Source organism: Neodiprion pinetum, chromosome 4 (genome assembly GCF_021155775.2).
Source record: "Neodiprion pinetum isolate iyNeoPine1 chromosome 4, iyNeoPine1.2, whole genome shotgun sequence".
Lineage (NCBI taxonomy): Eukaryota > Metazoa > Arthropoda > Insecta > Hymenoptera > Diprionidae > Neodiprion > Neodiprion pinetum.
In genome coordinates this window covers 6,779,942-6,798,262 of record NC_060235.2, presented here as the reverse complement: position 1 = coordinate 6,798,262, position 18,321 = coordinate 6,779,942, and the positions used below count along the sequence as shown (strand labels likewise).

The window sequence follows — 18,321 nt, the reverse complement described above, 5'->3', positions numbered from 1 at the left end:
TTTCAATATAGCCAGCAAAGTTTTTGCGCTATTTTAAATCCAGAACCGTTGTTTAAAAAAATATTACGTTCTATGTAGAGGAAAATTTTCATCAAATATCTAGACGTGAGTAAAATTTGTGATGAATAAATAAATATGAGCGTGTTGTTTCGAGAAAAAAAAAGAAGAAGACCGACTGTAAGTGAAATTAAGTATTACGAAAGAAACAATACGATATTTAGCTACGATTTTACAGACAATTGCAGAAAAAAAATGTTTCAATAAAATCATAAATGGCGAGGGTCAGACGTTGGTTGGATTCTCATGGAATTCTCCAAACTCAGTTCTACTTTAAATTGGAATAAAAACTTATACCTATCATGAGAAAATTAATGTTTAATAGATTCACATGGACGTGAATTTGTGCGTAATATCTTCACTCGATTTTACCGAGTTGAATAAACTCCGGCGGAGTTTTTACCGCTACGATGCTTATTTTTCATCATCCATGGTTTGAAAATACAAGTTGTAAATATAATTTCATGTGTACGAGTCACGTGATCGAGATTTCGCAGAGATGTTTCAACAAATACGTGCAACTTGTGACAAGTAAAATTACAACGTTTCGTACTCTCGTTCCTTTTTTTCCGTTTATTGTTATTTACTTGTTCCGCTATCGAGAAGCGCTCTTCAATACCGATAAAATAAAGTTAAAAAATATACCAGTATGTATACGTATTTATATTTCATCCACTCGTCGTTTTTATATTTCTAAGATAAATATATACACACACACACACATATATATATCATCAAGTGCGACCCAATCATGGATAAAGAAAAAAAAAAAAAACCGTGACCACGTACATTTTACGTTCGTGGCCGCGTTTAATTAATTAACAAACGGTATTATAAGTACAGCCGGTTTTAGTACGAGAAACTAAGCGTTTATTATATTCTTATTCCTTCAATAATATTTTACGTCAGGTAACTTCTATCAGAAAAAGGTGAAAATTAAACGGTTGGACAACTTCTTGAATTATCAGCTACGAAAGTTTATTGTGGGAGAAAGTTTTGAAAAGCGTTGAAAAACGTAGAGAGTAAAAGAGAAGAACAGACTCTCCAAAATTCATTCGCCGTATTTTCTGCTCAATCCGAGCGAGAATAATAAACATGCGTACCTGTCGCAAATTTGAAACGGTTTAGGCGGTAGAAAATTGAATTGCTTTTAGAAAGCTGAGAACCATGCGTAAACATTTCGTTGAAACATACGTGGAATGAAAAATGTGTAATTCAAGATAATACATGTCAGTATATAGTACGGGGATTTTTCTTCCGTATTAAACTGTAACGTTTAATCACAGCGAGCTCTAACGTGATAATCGAAGAACATCGTAATGTCACACTTATGTTACGATGATGAAAATTATTAAAGTAATAAAATCAAATTCAATAGTGGAGAAAAAACAAATCATCACCATTAAGAAGCTAAGAAATTTTGGTGCGCGTACGAAGATTAAGATAAAAAAAAAAAAAAAAGATCGTTCCCAAAATTATAAAATTACACACAAACGAAAATCAAAAACATTGGAAACTGCTACTAATCGTTAGCAAATATTTATATACGCAATTTAAGCCATGCGTTTGGTGTTTTAAAAGCATCAAAAATAAAACAAAGAATGAAAAAGTAAGACCAACGTTTTTTACACTTTTGTGTCGTTTATTTCAATTACTGAAAACAAGGCAAAGAGCACATATGTTGAAAAAAAAAAAAAAAGAAAGAAAGAAAGTATTTCAAAAGATCTCGCAGCTTTCGAATTACAGAAAATACGGTAAACGGTACAAAAAAAAAAAAATCAAAATATCCATCGGTCAAAACTTCGGAAAGTAAACTTCGTAGAAGTAATTACGTATTCAATAAATATTCAATTTATTTATTTATTTTTTTTTTTCAAACATTTTATTACGTTCAAATTCGTTACCGATTTGAATATCGTTCCAAAAATAGGGGGGGGGGGGAAAATATCCCCACAAGAATTTGACATTCAGGATGATTTTTTTTATAAATTATAAAGGAATTTTTAAATAAATAAATAAAACAATATATTCCCAAATTCCAGATTCACCGGGATTTCTGTTTTTTTTTTTTTTCCTCCCTCCTTGTCCGTCCTCCACGATTAACGCGAGACAAGTTTGCGGCGGCGCGCCCGTCGCGTTCCGAGCTTTGCAAATTGACCGTAAGTCTCAAGGTCGTCCGGTATTCCACACGGCCGAAGATCAACGGCCTGACCATGGTGGGCCCGTCTTTCCCACTCCGCCGGGGAATGGGACCTTTCAGAAATTCAACCAACTTACCGAGGCAGGTATAAATTTGGGACCGAGGCGTGCGGGGTCCCATTATTTCGCTGTCGTTGTTGCCGGCGATCCTTTCAAGACTCGAGATGGAAACAAAGAGAGAGATCCGTGTAATAATAATCACACAAAGGATCGAAGAAAGAATTCTACCCGAATTCGTGCAAAAGCGCGGAATCGTTCTCTGTGTTCAATTAAACTTACAAAAGTTTCCCGCAATTATTGTAAAGAAAAAAAATAAAAAAAAAAAGATAAATATTTTCACTCGTAAGATCGCGGATTTAATTTTATAATGAAAAGCTTCCGACGGAACATTTTTTTTTTTTTTCATTTTATAACGGTTACAACGATACGTTTCGTTGGTATAAAACAAATTGTTGTAATTTTTCCAATTGCGGATTCAGCTTGTATTGTAAATAACTTGATGTAGTTTCGTTTTGTTTTTTTATTTATTTTCTTTTTTTTATTTATTATTATCCCTTGCGGTAATTTTAACAAACGGTATATCTATAAGCGACTTGAGGATAATTTTATGGAACACGATCAGCGTAACAAGAAAATTCATTTCGATAGCTGATCGCTCGGTTAGCCAATTTTGTTATATTCGACATTGGAAAATATAACGTGAATCTCCTGACGATAATTACATACAAATTAGCATAAATTGAAATTTGCGATTGAAAAAAGTATTTCAATTTTCAAGGAACGTTGGTTGTTCGAACGGCTATTGAAATTTACTTTGTTTTTCACCTTCAAAGCATTCGTTCAAAAATCATTCAAATTTTGTCAATATGTTGTTAATATCAATTTCTCGAATTCAGCTTCGTTTTAGAATCAAAATTCGCCTTTTTCACTCAGCGCAAAGAGGTCTTGGACGTCTTTTTCTCTCTCTCTCTCTCTCTATCTCTATCTCTTTCAATATCGTTTATTCATCTTCGTATACATAACTCAATCAACGCGTTATACTCAAATAGCAACCGCACTTGCGTATACATCGTATACACATATATATATATGTTTGAAGTTCAAGCGTCAAGGTTAGCCGGGGTTCTTCTCTGCATAGAATTGGGAATAAATTCGATGTTAGGTATAAGGTATATAATTCAATACGTGCCGAAATGAATTTCGCAGAAGGTCTGAACCTTCGCTCAGGCCTCGACGGAAAAAAAGTTGAATGTATAAACGGACGAGAAGCAATTCGCTCCGAGCAGTTTGAATGCACAATGAATTCACAATCAGCTATGCGAGAATGATTTAAACTGTAATTAAAAGATTGCAAATATCGTCAACTATACGAATATACATATACATATATTGTCAGGGACTTTGAACGTGCACGCGTATTAAGTATAGTTGGTTAGAAACTCCGTGTGTCCAACGTAGAGAAGAAGCGAAGGTCTTCCGAGTAATTCATCGCATTGCAGCACACAAATTCAAATTAATTATCTTCGCAGTTTCAAAACCTTGCAACGCTAACTATCGCAGAGTCTTTATAAGTCGTCGTGATCGTTCTTGGACGTTAAATCGCGAGAAGAGTACTTGACATTTGTCGAATAACGAAGAGTGGAGCTGAAGTACGGAAATCGAATGAGAATAAACGTTGCGGATATAATCGGTTAAAAGCGTCTTTGGCGTCGTTTCGATTACACTTCCTTCGGTAAGAATTGAAAATTGTAATCGAGTAAACGTGAACTTGGGTATGAAATTTCGTCGATTGCAGGATTTTTGGTGGTTTTTGAATAAAAAGTTTATTCAACTAATTTCACGTTTTTCCAGATGCTCCATCCTTATTTTTGACTGCCTCTTCATATTTTGACCGATGTAAAGCGTTCTTCGGTTATCCTAAACTCCCGAGGTGAGAAAAAAATTTCAAAACCATTCGCCACTACACATAAACACCCGACGTTTCATCTGACAACTATTTCCAGTCCATTGTTAACATAGGCATGTCATGAATGCATCGTGTAGTAGAGTAAAAGGATATAAGGGAGAGAGTGAAAAAGATTCGAGCCTGTAAGCATCGGTCTGTAGACGATGGTTCGATTCATCCTTTCGCAGGTAAAATTTCAGGCAGACTTGTTCGGGTCCCGTGGGAGAATTTCCGGAAATTTTTCTTCCACTTCGAATATAACGCCGATCCCGATACCGCGTAGACTGAACATCACCACCTGTCGAATTGACGGCGGGGTTGGAATTCCGAAATTTTTAGTAACGGCGAAACTTTAAGTAAAGAAATAAAACTCTGACGAAACATAGAAATTTCGAATGATCAAAGATTTTAAATTCTGTGAATTTCTGGCCTGTTAGTGAAATTTCCACGCTTTGAGCTTTGTTTGTTTTGAATTTTCGATGTTTTCACCTTCGGAATCCTGGTAATTCTGATTTTCGGTTTTTCTCATTTTTTACCACCACCCGTTGAGTAAATTATGCTGCGTGAGGATATTTTAATTTTACTCTGTCCAAATTTTATTTTTCCAAATTTCGCTCCATCGGAAATTTACTTTTCGAAACTTTGCTCTATCGTAACTTGAATTTTCGAAATCTTGGATTTCGGAACTTTGAACCGTCGGCTTTCCGAAGATTCGAAACTTTGTCGTTTCGTAAAAGCTGGATTCCTTGACCTCAAGCTTTTCGCCTTCGTATAATTCGGAACTTTCCAAATTTGGAAATCCAACCTCGCCACGATGTCGAGAGCTTTTGTAAATTCCTGAGAAAGGAGGACAAGAAAAAGAAGAAGAAGAAGCTAATGATGATGATGATGATGATGATGATGATGATGATTATGATGGAGGAAAGAGGGTGGATAGCTTCAGAAGAAGGACGACAGCTCCCAGCCCTTTTCTGCCCTTGAGGCCCACGTCTGACGGCGGGGATCTCATCCCGTCCTTCCTTTCCTTCTCGTCCTTCTTCATTTCTTCCTTTGTGTCCGACTCGTTTAAATTCACCCCACAACCATAAAAGAGAAGACTTACTGCCTCAGTATTTCGTCGAATGCGTAAGCATGGTCGGATGACGTATTTTATACGTTGCAGATGTGAGCCATGATTTTGAAACACAATCTTTCACACTGGTAGAGAAATTTCATTGTTCCACAAGTACGCGTAGTTGAAAAGAAAATGAGTATCGATTGAGTAACATTCAAACATCCGTTGCAACGACGAGAAAATCCGGTACATTAGGTACAAATAACTATTCACTGTGACCGTGTAGTTAGTTGTCATACTAAGTTTTCAGAGAATTTTAAAACCGCAATCTCTTCGTTCAGTCGGCTAAAATTTTTTCGGTTATTAACAACGCCTTGACATCATTTTTTAATTGCACCAGCTCAACAATTTAACACAAAATTCACAAAAGTAACTAGAAAAATTCAGTAAAACTTCTCTCACCGTACGTATATTATACACATACATACAAAAAGTATAATAACATATGGTAAAGATTTTATCGTTTGCAAAACTGTATTATAATTAATTTTCATTTTGTAACGAGAAGCAGCGTATTCTTCGGTTAGGATGGAAAACGGAATTAATTCGTGAACCCGTTAACACAGTATGTATAATAATTCCGTTCACCTCCATTTTTCTTTCCAACCCTTGTACAGGATGAAACAGTCTTTTCCTGACGACGAAAGGCTGGCTATCGCTGCCTGAATGATCACAGCGCTCGATTACCGAAAGCATTTTTATTTCACACCTTTCTAAAGCTATTAATAAACAAAATATTCGGATGAAACACGGTCAACTTTTCCGCCGTCGTCGTCGCACAGATTCATCTAACGTACGCCAAACTTGCGAAAAACCACACTGATCACCGACACACATCGCACACACTCAGTGTGCGAATAAGATTTCAATTTTTGGCAGCGTTTCAATAGTTGACACGACGCGCTACGATTCGAGGATGTCGCCTAGATATTTATACATAATATATACATACCTGATAAACGGTGTACCGTTAACGACACGTCATTACTCCAATCTGGCTTTAGTTCTAAAATTTATTTTCCCCCCAACACGACGTATTTTTTTTATTTCCGAAGTTAATGAAATGCGGTTTCAAAGATCGAAGTACAATTAAAAAATAAACAAAAGTCGACCGCCGAAGGGTCAAACGACGACGAAAATACAAGGTAAAGAAAAAGGAAAAATGAAAGGTAATTTTAACTCGCGTCGAATCCGTTCGAACATACATTTTTTCGAGTTCACAGTCGTGATATCGCATCGGTGTGGCAAAAGGCAGGAATTATGCATGCAACGGTTCTTTTATTATCTCAGGGCAATGAATGCCGGGCGTATAATAGAGGCTGGACGATGGCATTTAGTATAGGCAAGCAGGCGTATACCCGAGGAAAGTAGAACTCGGTGTAGCTCTTGGCTTGAACGCGGTTACATGCATCGCGTATAATACGTGTATTATCTGGGGCAGAGAGACAAGTATGTGTTTCTCTTCAATCCTCGAGGTTCGCGTTGATGGGTGGTTGTACCGCAGGCCATAGACAACGACTACAGCGTCAAAATTGCTCGAACGATTCGAGTTACCCTCATTTCGGGTTTTCATTCCTGCCAGACAGCAGCGAATTCACGCTGGATATAAGCAGACGTCGTACAAACTAAGGACAGCTGGGATCTATTTTTCGTTTTACATTTTTTCACTCAAACTAGATCGCACATCGACGATACAAACGATCGCCGAATCTTCCGAAATTCTTTCAGTGAGATCGAGAAATAACTCGTAACCGGGGGCGGGATTGAAATTCCGATTTTTTTGCTGGCCAAACTCAAAGTAGAGAAAACAAACTTTGACGAAACATCAAAGCTTCGAATCGTCCGACGCACGACGCTCAAAGTTTCGAAAGTGCAAAAATGAGTAAATTTAAAAATCTCAAGCATCGAGATTTCGAATGATCCAAGATTTTCAGTTCTGTGAATTTCCGGCTTGATGAAATTTCACCACACTGATCTTTCTTTGTTTTGGCTTTTCCATATTTTCACGTCCGGAATCCTGGTCATTCCGATTTCCGGTTTTTCTCATTCTTTACATCCACTCGCTGATTGAACTGCGCTGTGTGAATATATTTTAATTTTCGGATTTTTACTCTGTCGATGCTTTGCTCTATGGTAACTTGAATCTTCGGAATCTTTAGTTTCTCAACTTTGAACCGTCGGTTTTCCGACCACTCGAAACTTTGTTTCATAAATATTTCATTTCTTTACTTCAAGCTTCGTTACCAAATAATTCGGAATTTTGCGCTTTCGGAACTTTTCAAATTCAGATCTTAAACCCCGCCTCTCGTGTTGCGTAGTCATTACAGTTTTATAAAACCCAAAAACTGTTACAATACAACTACTTGAAATACATAATAATATCATTACTGAAATCCATCCGAACATTTGCAAAAAAAACAATTTCTATGATCTCTTCATATTGTTCTAACCGCTGCAGAATTTCAAAGCTTTTCCTGACCACAAATTAATAATGACCTGTCAGACCTTTTCACCGAGTATACAATCAAAGCCAGGTATTCTGGCGATCGCTCGTCAAAATTTACGACTCTCATTTACACGAGTACGAAGTCTAAGCTGCGCGTCGTTAAAACCGTTTCGCACCTGCCTCCGTTTTGGAGCACCTGGCTTCAGGTATATCGGTGCTAAATAAAACGCTGAAATTTCCGGCAATACTGAAATTTGGGTGAGGCTGATTTTCAAATACATAGTATACCTGTGTACGTACACAAGGAGCACATAATTTGGTTGCTTGAGTTCTCGTAGGGTCTTTAGAAATGAAGTATAAATTCGCTGAATGTGTTTAGCACCGTGATGGGTGGTCTGCGAAACGGTTTCGCCGTCCTTTCGTTCGAAAACACAAAACTCTGATAACTACGCGGTTAACTTTTCAACGTTTTTGACCGTTGGGCGGTAAAATCAAACGAAAGCAAGCCAAGTTTACTCAATTTAACGTAGGAGGATGGCGAAACTTCGTAAGTTTGTTTCTAAAAAAAGAAACCTGAATTTCTTTTACCTTCACATATTTCAGAAATTTATCAAATATCTGTTAAGGTAGGAAAAAAAAAAAAAAAACAGCTTGCAAAATCACTTCAAACTCCTTCATTTTTCAATAGCTATTTATTACAAGGTTGAAGTCAGCGTGTAGTATAACGTTACAAGGTGACTAAAGGTTGGGAGAAAAATCACTGTTTTGCATCTTCGGAATAACTTTGAACGAATTGCCTTTGCAAAATATGACTATTTTAATGCTGCATCGCGGTTTACTCTATTTTCAAGCGATCTTAACGTTGCGAAGTAGGTGTCGAATTTTCCTTCAAACGTATCGTTACAATACAACGTGACGAACTTGAACCTCGTCAACTCGCGTCAGTGAATGGGACAAATTTTATCAATCAGCTAGAAAATTGAGACACAATAATTCCCGGTACTGTTATGGCATGTTCAACCGTCTCAAGTAGGCAACATGTATCATAACGCGGGTGTTGAGACTTAATGTAACATCCATAACCTACAATGTCAGTGAAAACTAAATATAAACTACAGCATACTTTAGTGCTGACACATTGGACGACGGGTGAACTTAACTGGTTAAGTTACAGTTAGATGCGTGTGTGTGCGTGTGTAAACTTAACAAACGGTTTCATTCCTACAGCGATGACAACTTGTGGATAATTTAAATAGACGAAGGCAAAAAGTTCGACGCTGAAATCTCTAATCACTTGAAGTTAGTTGTGATTTTATCACGAATGCATATCAGACTTGGTTTATTCATGCATTATATGTATAGGTGTTTCTATTTTCCACGTGTGGCATCAAAAGTGCTTGAGAAATGTAATTTTTTTTTTTTCACTAACGAGACGAAGCTGAGTACAAAATCCGATTTTAGCCTCTTCGGTATAAAACGAGCATTGCGTATACGCTGCATCTTCAGCAATTTTTCATTCAAAGAAACATATAATAGTGTGACGAAAGCCTCGTTATTCCAATTTTCGAGACAACAATGAGTAATATTCAAGGATAATAATCACGGGTAGAAGTCGTGGTATGAACATACCTATATACATACGTACGATGACAGAAAAGCCTGAGCAAACCACGTTGCTAATCTGCCCGAGTACATATCGTTATAAATTTCCGACAACAACGACGACGTTACTTGTTTACCATTTACCGTCGTTCTCGTTTATTCTCTCATGACATATCTCTTCACTTTCTTTTTCCTTTTCCTTTGTCTCTCATGCTGGAGGAGAATCCTAACCTAACCTAACGTAACGTAACCTGCGCTAAGGTAACCTAACCATCACTATTCTACAAGTTTCATGACAGTAGAGCTAAACACAGAGATCATATTGAAGTTAGTAACGTTACCGTAACGATTCATGCTGAGAAAAACCGTTATTTCGTGATTTTGGAATTTTCTGACGTTGAGGAAACCGTAATAAAAGAAAACACACTCATATTTCGAAATCTTGGTTGCTTTAAAGTCGCAGTGACATTAAGAAAATAGTGATTTTTTTCTCCAATGTTTCGTTACGACGACGTTGCTAACTTCAACGTCGTAAAGAGAGTGCAGGTTTCTTATGCACCTGTTCTCGTTCGTTTTCTTATTTTCATTTCTCACGACTGCGCTGCACCTCGACACGACGAATGAAGGACGTTATACGGATAATAATCAGCGTAAACAGTCGCGACAAACCCGTAAATACGTCGAATGGGTGCTTAACAGTTGCGAGAAAGGCGTTTAGTCAAGACCTGACGTTTAAAAGCAAAGGAATCGCAGCTTCTTTTTCTCAATAATGGTAAGCCACGTTTCTCGATGTTCAAGGCACCATTTTAACATCGAACCTGATTATTTTCAGATTTTCATGCAAAACGGCAAAGAGAATTCCTAGTTCCTTTGTCTTATGGAGTAAAGTGCACTACAGATCAGTTCCCGATATCCTTCGGCAAGTAGTCACTAAATACTTAGCAACGATTGTCTAGGAATGACGGTGATTGCGCATAGACATAAATCGAGAACTTGACTAGACGATCCATGGGATAATTGAGGAAACTTTGGGAAGCGCGGAAGAACGATGATGTGAGTGAAGTTGGTCGAGTTTTGGTTGAATCGGTCAACGCGATGACAAGTGAGGCTCGACTCGCTGCAACGTTCGGACATGTGAGTCAAAACTTTGTTTGACCAGATTTAAACACAGGGACGTGTAGAGATACATATAGGGGGCGTAGTAAAAAGATAGAGGTTACGTACCGTGCCAGGGCCATCCTGACATGAGATAATCCAGATATAGACGTCGGTAAGGTATCCAGTATTGTGACCGACGATATCTCACTTCTTGCCACATACACACGACATATAAAAACACGGTATTTTTCTTCTTTTCAACAAAACGTCCGTGTATCTTCTTTTGATATAATATTATTTTGAAAAACCTGCACCACCTTTATTATCCGTGCTACTTTTCCTCTTCTTCTTCTTCTTCTTACTATTATTATTAATATTATTGTTATATGTCACTGACTACCCACGTCCTTTGCAACGCTACGCCTCTCTTCAATCTTCTCATAAATCAACGTTTAAACATAGAAACAACAAACGATGAAACATTGGCAAGGAAAAAAAAAAAAAAAAAAAAAAAAAAAAAAAAAAAAAAAAAAAACGAATCAACAATCGGTTTCAGGCTTTGCAATCAATCGAGCAGCGAGAGTCCTGTACTACTACTTAACACACCGATCCGAATGAAGAACAAACAAATAGGGATGAAAAAAACGCGGATTAACTAAAAGGAGCGTAATTTACGACAGCACAACGAAACCGATAAAAACTGAGAACTGTATTATCGCCTGCCTGCCCGCCTGGCTGTAGCTGGTCCTCCTCCTCATTCCGGCACTTTGGTCACCATATCATTGAACAACGACGATCGGTGGGCGCTAAGCGGCTCGGAGGCGAGAGCAACTGAGACTTGTCTACCAACTCCGGACACTGCGCTGGCTCGACTGAAACTGGTTGAGAAACGGGCGCCCGGCGCCCCCACTTCGAGGGGCCCCGATTCGTCCGTTTCCGTATCGCTTCGGGCGGCTTCGGCTCGGCCTCGTCTCCCCCACGTGACCCCGCTAACGGCTTCCTCCCCTCCCCGCCAGCGTCGGTCGTTCCAGGGAGCGAATCGCACGGGCCAGGGACGACGCTCACAGGAAATAGACAGGCGAGGGCCACTCGATTCTGGGCGAGTGTTTAGTCGGTAGGAAGGTAGAGCCGACAGCCGGGCCGACGTGCACAGTCGAACCCCTTTGGCTGGTCGGAATTCGATGATGGATAATCCGGCGGATTTTACGAGGCGAAGCTTCCGAGCAACTGGCTTTTCGAAAGCCCGTCGAGATTAATTTTATTTGCAAAAGTCCATGTTGTCCAAAAGAATTATCGAACTAACCCTTGTGCCGCACACCAAGGTCAGAATGAAATAGGTAAAGGGTATCCCATAATTTTTTCAACTTATTCGAATCGATGTCTACGTTTCTACGCAATTACTTTTGGTATGGGGTATCCGGCAGAGGTATTATACACGGGCGGTGTGCAGCGTAAGCGTTGATATTGAATTCGAACTTTGCTAGTGACAACGAGGGAAAAAGTCACATCAGCCTACCATATCTTTTCACCAAAACATCCGTATTAGTTCCTACGATTCGAATGAAAAGTAGCTGTTTTTATGTACGAACGAATTTCCCACAAATGACCTACTTGTGAAGCAGTCATTTACGATTGAAATTGGCTATTGTTTGTCAGAATAGAGAAACGAACTGTACGAATGTTTCGGTGAAATTGTAGTATAGTAATTAGGTTTCTCTATCTCTGTTGAAAAAAAAGGTGTTTATAATTGAAATCCAGCGTTTTAAACTTCTTCACTGGATCAGATTCGTTGACACATTTTATACCCTTATTTTGTCACGTTTTTGTTTGAATATCTTTTTTTGATTTCACTGTACGCCCGAACGTAATTAATGACAACGCGTTGCGAGGCCTCAAATCATTGGAGTTTTAACAGCAGAAGGGACGTACGATTACAGACAATTGGGCACATCACCTGATCATGACAGGAATTGAAACCTCGGAAAAAATGTCCCGATTGGTATTTTCCAAACAACATTCACCGCACAGGCAGTTCTCTCGGCTGTTTGGACGAGGTTCAGCGAAATCGCGAGCTTCGCGCAGTTGGCATCGATATTCGAAGAGTCATAGAATTTGCATTCTTCTAAAAGGACTAACTTCAAACCACGTGACATTACCATCGGTCGTTAAAAGCGTCGTGAATATAATATACTTGCTATGGTTCAGTAATTACTCGAGCTCTTTAACGGGCCAAAAATCCCTAGACGATGACAATCAAATTGGACCGTTCTAACCTTACCCAATTTATGGTGAAACGATTTATGGTTAATGGGTTGGATCGTTGAGACGATGGTTCGACTGTATAACCAACTGGCAAGGCAATGCGCGTGTATGCTTCTTTTGTCGACAATTTCGAGGGGGCGAGAGAAGGGGGATGAACGGAGGGACGGGCCTCTGACTGTGCGGTGTATCTAACGCTTTGTATATGAACACCCATTCGGTCCTCCGCGTCCGCCATAAAATACTTAAATTAAATTATATCAGCGGATCAACGTGCTTCTGTGTAGGTTGCACGCATATTGTCAATTGAGCGTAGACGCACCCAGGTATCAAGGTTAATTTTTCTTTCTTTCGAAGCATGCGGGGGAGAAATCGGAATCAACCATAACGTGGGTTACACGGTTGTTTGACCTCTGAGAATTTCAATATCCAATTATTCGGTAATCCTTTTTCATATGTAACACCTTACACACGGTGTACAGTGTTCTTGAAAACTATCCTTGAATTTTTCTTGTGTCCTGGAAATATTCTATTTTCAATGTCCCTGAATAACCTGAAGATGTTCTTTAATTTGATACAGATTTTTTACTGAACATCATGTTATAATGTCATGCTGGCGTTACGATGTTCCGAGTTGTCGGTGTATGTCGATTTTCTACTTGGTATCAGGTATCTATTCGCATCAAATTTTCTACATACATATTTCTTTGCAAAATTTCACCATTATACGTAAACATTAAGCATACATTATTATTATTATTATTATTATACTCTACATAGTAATGAGTGTTCCATGCGTATTCCTAGTGGAAAAATGACTACCAACAAAGGGAGAGGGAATTGGAAAATGAAACGAAAGTTATACGGAACGGTCACAAATGTGGCTGATCGACGATTTTCCATCATTGAACACAAGATTCCGCGTGAATAAGCAAAACGCGTATAGACAGTTTCAAACGGATAGAGAAATACGGGTCGTGCCTCGGATTTAAGTATGGATTGTGCGACATTTTCGAGCAGGTATACTGGTTCAGAGAAAGAGGACAAAGGAACACCCATGAGTGCAGTGTCAAGTATAATAGAAATAACGAAACGCGTGAATTAATAGTTACACAGAAAGTTACGATAGAATTGTTCCGTAAAACAAGATGGAGAAAAAACAACGAAACACAATAATACTGCCCATTATGTACTTGGATCCGGACGAGTTTGCTAAAATTCGCAATATCTTCTCGAACGCGTACAAGCCTATTTAGTTTTCCAAAAAGACCTTACTTAACTTAACTCAACTTAGCACTTAAGCAAACTCTTATTTCCTCTGCTCGTCGTTAATCTTAGTTCAATAGTTAGGTTAATTCTATCTCACCGTTCTTATCCCTTGGTTGGTGTGCAAAGGGAACTTGTCCGAGGAACACAGTAAACGAACATTATTATCATCATTATCATCATTATTATTTAATAACCTAAAATTTGGCGTACAAATTTTCCTGAATCGTTCCTATACTCCAATTACAAGGCCCCGCGTATTGGCCCCTAAAGAAAAGAATGAATTAAGAAGAGTCACATAGTCCGTATAGGTATAACAAAAAATTAACCAGCAACGACGATCGTTGACGTTATTTAAAACATAAAGCACTCCCAACGAGTCCCCGACATTCCTCGTTTCCGCTTGCCGTTAAAAAGAAACCTTACAGCACACGATCGGTGCCTTTTTGCATACCGGCTTTAGAACGCGACCGCGGATAAGAACGGGGCTTCGGTGGGCCTTGAGACGGCCCTGGCTGGCCGCGGCGAGCCTCCGGACTATCCGTCGAAGCCCAGCCTCCTTCTGATACAGACGGGTCCACGCGGTGTGTGTGCGTGGGCTGTTTCACGACACGCGGGGCTCCGGTGCGCCTTGAACCCGTCCTCTCCTGCATCTGCTTGGCTATCAAATGTGGCCGGAGGTTTGTGAGACAGGTTAGAAGCTCGCTAACTTTCCGCCCTTGGGGCTGTCGTAGGGGCGGTAGGGAGGGGGGGGGGGGGGGGGGGGGGCTCTCGGAAACGTATGGATCGAATGGGAGGTAAACGCGTTCGAAGTGGTTCAAGAATTAAGAAACGAATGCGAGCGAGAAGTTATCGAGCTTCTACTGTATCCGTTACAAGATTCTGATCGTTTTAAACAAAGCTAGGCCGTCTCGAATATACCGTTTCTCTGCATCAGGAATGTGGAGCGTCGCGAGAGGCCGTTTGAAGGCTACGGGATATATCGACGCCGATATCCGCCTATGGCAAACTTGTCAAAGTATTTGCGCAGAGTTGTACAGTATTTGTTGTTGGTATCCAAATAATTTTGATACTTGGAGTGTATTTTCAAATAGTTTGAAATTATTGCTAGCCAGTCGAAGATATTTCGCGTCAAACTTTGTTGGAAAGGAATGTATAATCTACGAATGTAATGTCGCAGTAACACTATTCGATACACTAATCGTCGTACTTTAAAATACGGCATAATTCGTGCTGCGTACACATCGTTGACACATTTTTATAAACGACCGACAGTCGAAAGTTTTTTTATATTTATATTCCAGTTGAATACCTAAAAGCGAGTATTTTTAAACAAGCATATCGAAAGTGTAACTATACATATACGCCAATATTAAAGCCATTATATAAACCAATTATTAAAGTTGAATTGCGCGGGTGTAATACAAAGTTGAATGAAAATTTTAAAAAACTTGCTAACTTTGACTGGTGAATAAAAGGAACGTATTTTGAAATGTGCTCTTTCTATACAAGCATTTCTAGGATAATTAAATTTGAAAGTATGTTAACGATAATTGAAACACTGCGTAAGAAGTATTTTTTAAAAATTTCTCACCCAGTGTATACTGCGCTAATTGTACACTGAGAAAAATTTCATTTGTTGCAGTAACTAGAAAAATTCAGTAAAGCAGGTATCATTAAAAAAACTGTTTGAATATTGTTGAAATTACGAAAAACCAGGTACACGTAACCAATTGCAACGCAAAATCAGTTTCTTCGGTTTACTCTACTTTTTTAGTTAAACAAGGCTTTAACGTCAATTTATCGTTACACGAGCATTAAATTTTCGCAACAGTTGCGAGAAAATATAGCAACAGCGATCGTAACGAGAAAGAATAGTAACGGATACTAGACTTTCCGGTAACAGCTGGAAAACTAATTTTCATTTTCTACCTTGAACTATATTTTTCGATTGTGGTAAAAAATGAAAATAGTTAAGGGCCGAGCGGTGACCGGAACTAAAAATTTCTCTCCGTGTAAATTATATTCGACACGAAAGAAGGATTTTCTTTGAAACTTTCACGGTGAAAACGAGCGACTAGCTCGTTGGTATGCTTTATACAGCGCCGCGATAACCCGACAGGTGCGAATCCGTACCTAAGCCAGCGTCCTTGCCGAATATGATTTAGGAACCCAGGTTATATTTCACAGCAATTTTTATGACGACCCGGAAAACGTGGCGCTTGTTTACGAGTTTATCGGCGCAAATAAAACGTGCAGATATATGGGCAGTTTGAAAGCAATAGAACATCAGCAATAGCTCTTAATCATCCAGCAAAGGTGCGATTATTCCAATTACGATATGTTTGTACAGAGAATTTTGTTCACGTTGGTATGGCGCGATGCTAGGCGACGTCGCGACCATGAATTCATGACCTATGAATACACTTGGATATGCGAGGTAGACTGAAAGAAACGGCATTGGAAAAGCGTGGCTTTGTTTCAACTGGCTTAAATTTTCTTATCGTTAGTCGATTGTAATATTCGTACAAAGTTCATTCTACTCCCGAATGTCCGGCGGTAACGTCTAACCATAAGTACACACACGATAACACCAAAGTTATTTTACGTACTAATTAGTGTTTATGTAAAACTTGAATGACTCGAGTCATTCCACCTCATGAGAATCAAATACAGGTAAGTAGTAAACACTAATCAACTACTTTTATTCAATCAGACGGGCAGTTAAATTTTACGATACCGTTCTACTTGCCGAAGGACGCGGTAATTCTCCTTGACTCCAACTAGATTAGTTTGTAGTCGAGTCAAACGACGATCATTTCGACGCAAGATAATTTATTCGGAGCAAGCATTGTCTCCTAAATTCTTCGATTATCGATTCGTTACAACTCGCATTACGAGTTCAGATACAACCAGACGCTAGGAATTTCGATAACGTAGAAAACCTTGGCAGTGTAGGCACTCGACACGTGGAGTTACAGGGCCGTGCCTAAGGTTGTAAGCAGGTTGGGCAAAAATTTTTCATAATATTCCCACGTGAAAGTCTTCCGCCATGGTACGCGGTGTTTGTTTTTTACCATCATTTTTCATACCCGGATTCATCAAGGTTTTACCGAACGAACGAACGGTGAGAAAAACCTCGTGACGCCATTACTGAATATATACAAACAGATTTCGGTGACGGCTGTGTGTTCGCCTTTGGAACCGGCAAGCGGGTCGTCCAAGGCCGATAGACTCGGAAGGGTTTCACGCTCCGTGTCTCTGACGTAACGCATAAATTGTAACGGTTTTAGGTATCGGCATACCGTTTGTAAAAGTGGTTAATTTTTCACAACCTTCGCGGGTATTTGTTTTCTTTATTTCTCCTCTTCTTCCGAATCACTTTCACACAGGACTGGATCAGCTTTTCACGGTTGTTCAGTTTTCATACGATACTTTGATGCCTCTCGGTCTCAATGTTCCAAGTAAATATCTCGAAAAATGTGAAAAAGCTTTTTTCATGCTACGTTCCGCGTTCAAGCGTGCGCTTCACAGCTCAGGTGTCAGATTTGGATCGTTTTAGACGAGATACAGCCTTGAGGTTCCGGAATACTAGACATGAAAATCCCATACACTTGTGGTCCTTGTTGAGAGTGTGTTCGGAGAGAAAGGAAAGAGTAGACTTCCTGGTGCTACGGGTATCGATTAATACGGTAGTAGCTGTACATTAATCTAATTCACTTCCAAGTTTTGCTTCAACGAACACGGCATGGTTTTAAACAGTTCGATCCACTTCTCTATTTTCTTAACACAAAAAGCGCCAACGATCGACTACTTTTCGTCAAAACGGTAAATTTATTTAACGCGTAACACGCGTGCTGCGGGTATTGAAATAATTACTGCCAGAAAGAATGAATCAGACGTCGTCGTTGTCGGAAGTACTCGCAAAACACGACTCGACTCTAAGACAACACGTGAATTTGTGCACAACACACACGCATGGATATCAATATCACGTCACGTCGTCAAAGTCATGTTTTCTACCAATGTGCTCACACTACAATAATCGCTCGATATATGCGTGAGGTGGGAGTTTTGTTTGACGTTTTCCATTGTCCGATTTGTCATTAGGCTCTTTGTGGCCATAACCTTGGTATATACATTTGTATGATTAATCATCACAAACATGGGACATACGGCGTGGTGTATAATGGGCACATAAGGAACGTTCCACACGTACAAGTATGCGCGTACGTAACGAGATACATTTGCTCGTTCCCTTGCTTCAGATGGTAACTCTATACTCTCATTCATCGAGAACACGCCTGTATCCACTTCTGTTATTTCTTTGACTTA

At 39.2% G+C, this 18,321-nt stretch overlaps 2 protein-coding genes and 1 long non-coding RNA gene across 5 annotated transcripts in view; 1 reads left to right on the top strand and 2 right to left on the bottom strand.

Moving 5' to 3' along the window:
- The window catches only part of Orc2 (origin recognition complex subunit 2), a 142,258-nt gene that overhangs the window by 8,930 nt on the left and 115,007 nt on the right, over nucleotides 1-18,321 (bottom strand). The gene's annotated exons all lie outside the window — the stretch shown is intronic.
- rdx (BTB/POZ and MATH domain-containing protein rdx) overlaps nucleotides 1-18,321 on the bottom strand; it is a 66,628-nt gene that overhangs the window by 26,450 nt on the left and 21,857 nt on the right. The window lies entirely within an intron of this gene.
- LOC124217907 (uncharacterized) lies at nucleotides 9,789-12,437 on the top strand. Its single transcript, XR_006882941.2, has 3 exons — nucleotides 9,789-10,135; nucleotides 10,196-10,497; nucleotides 11,018-12,437. It is a non-coding gene; the product is annotated as an uncharacterized lncRNA (long non-coding RNA).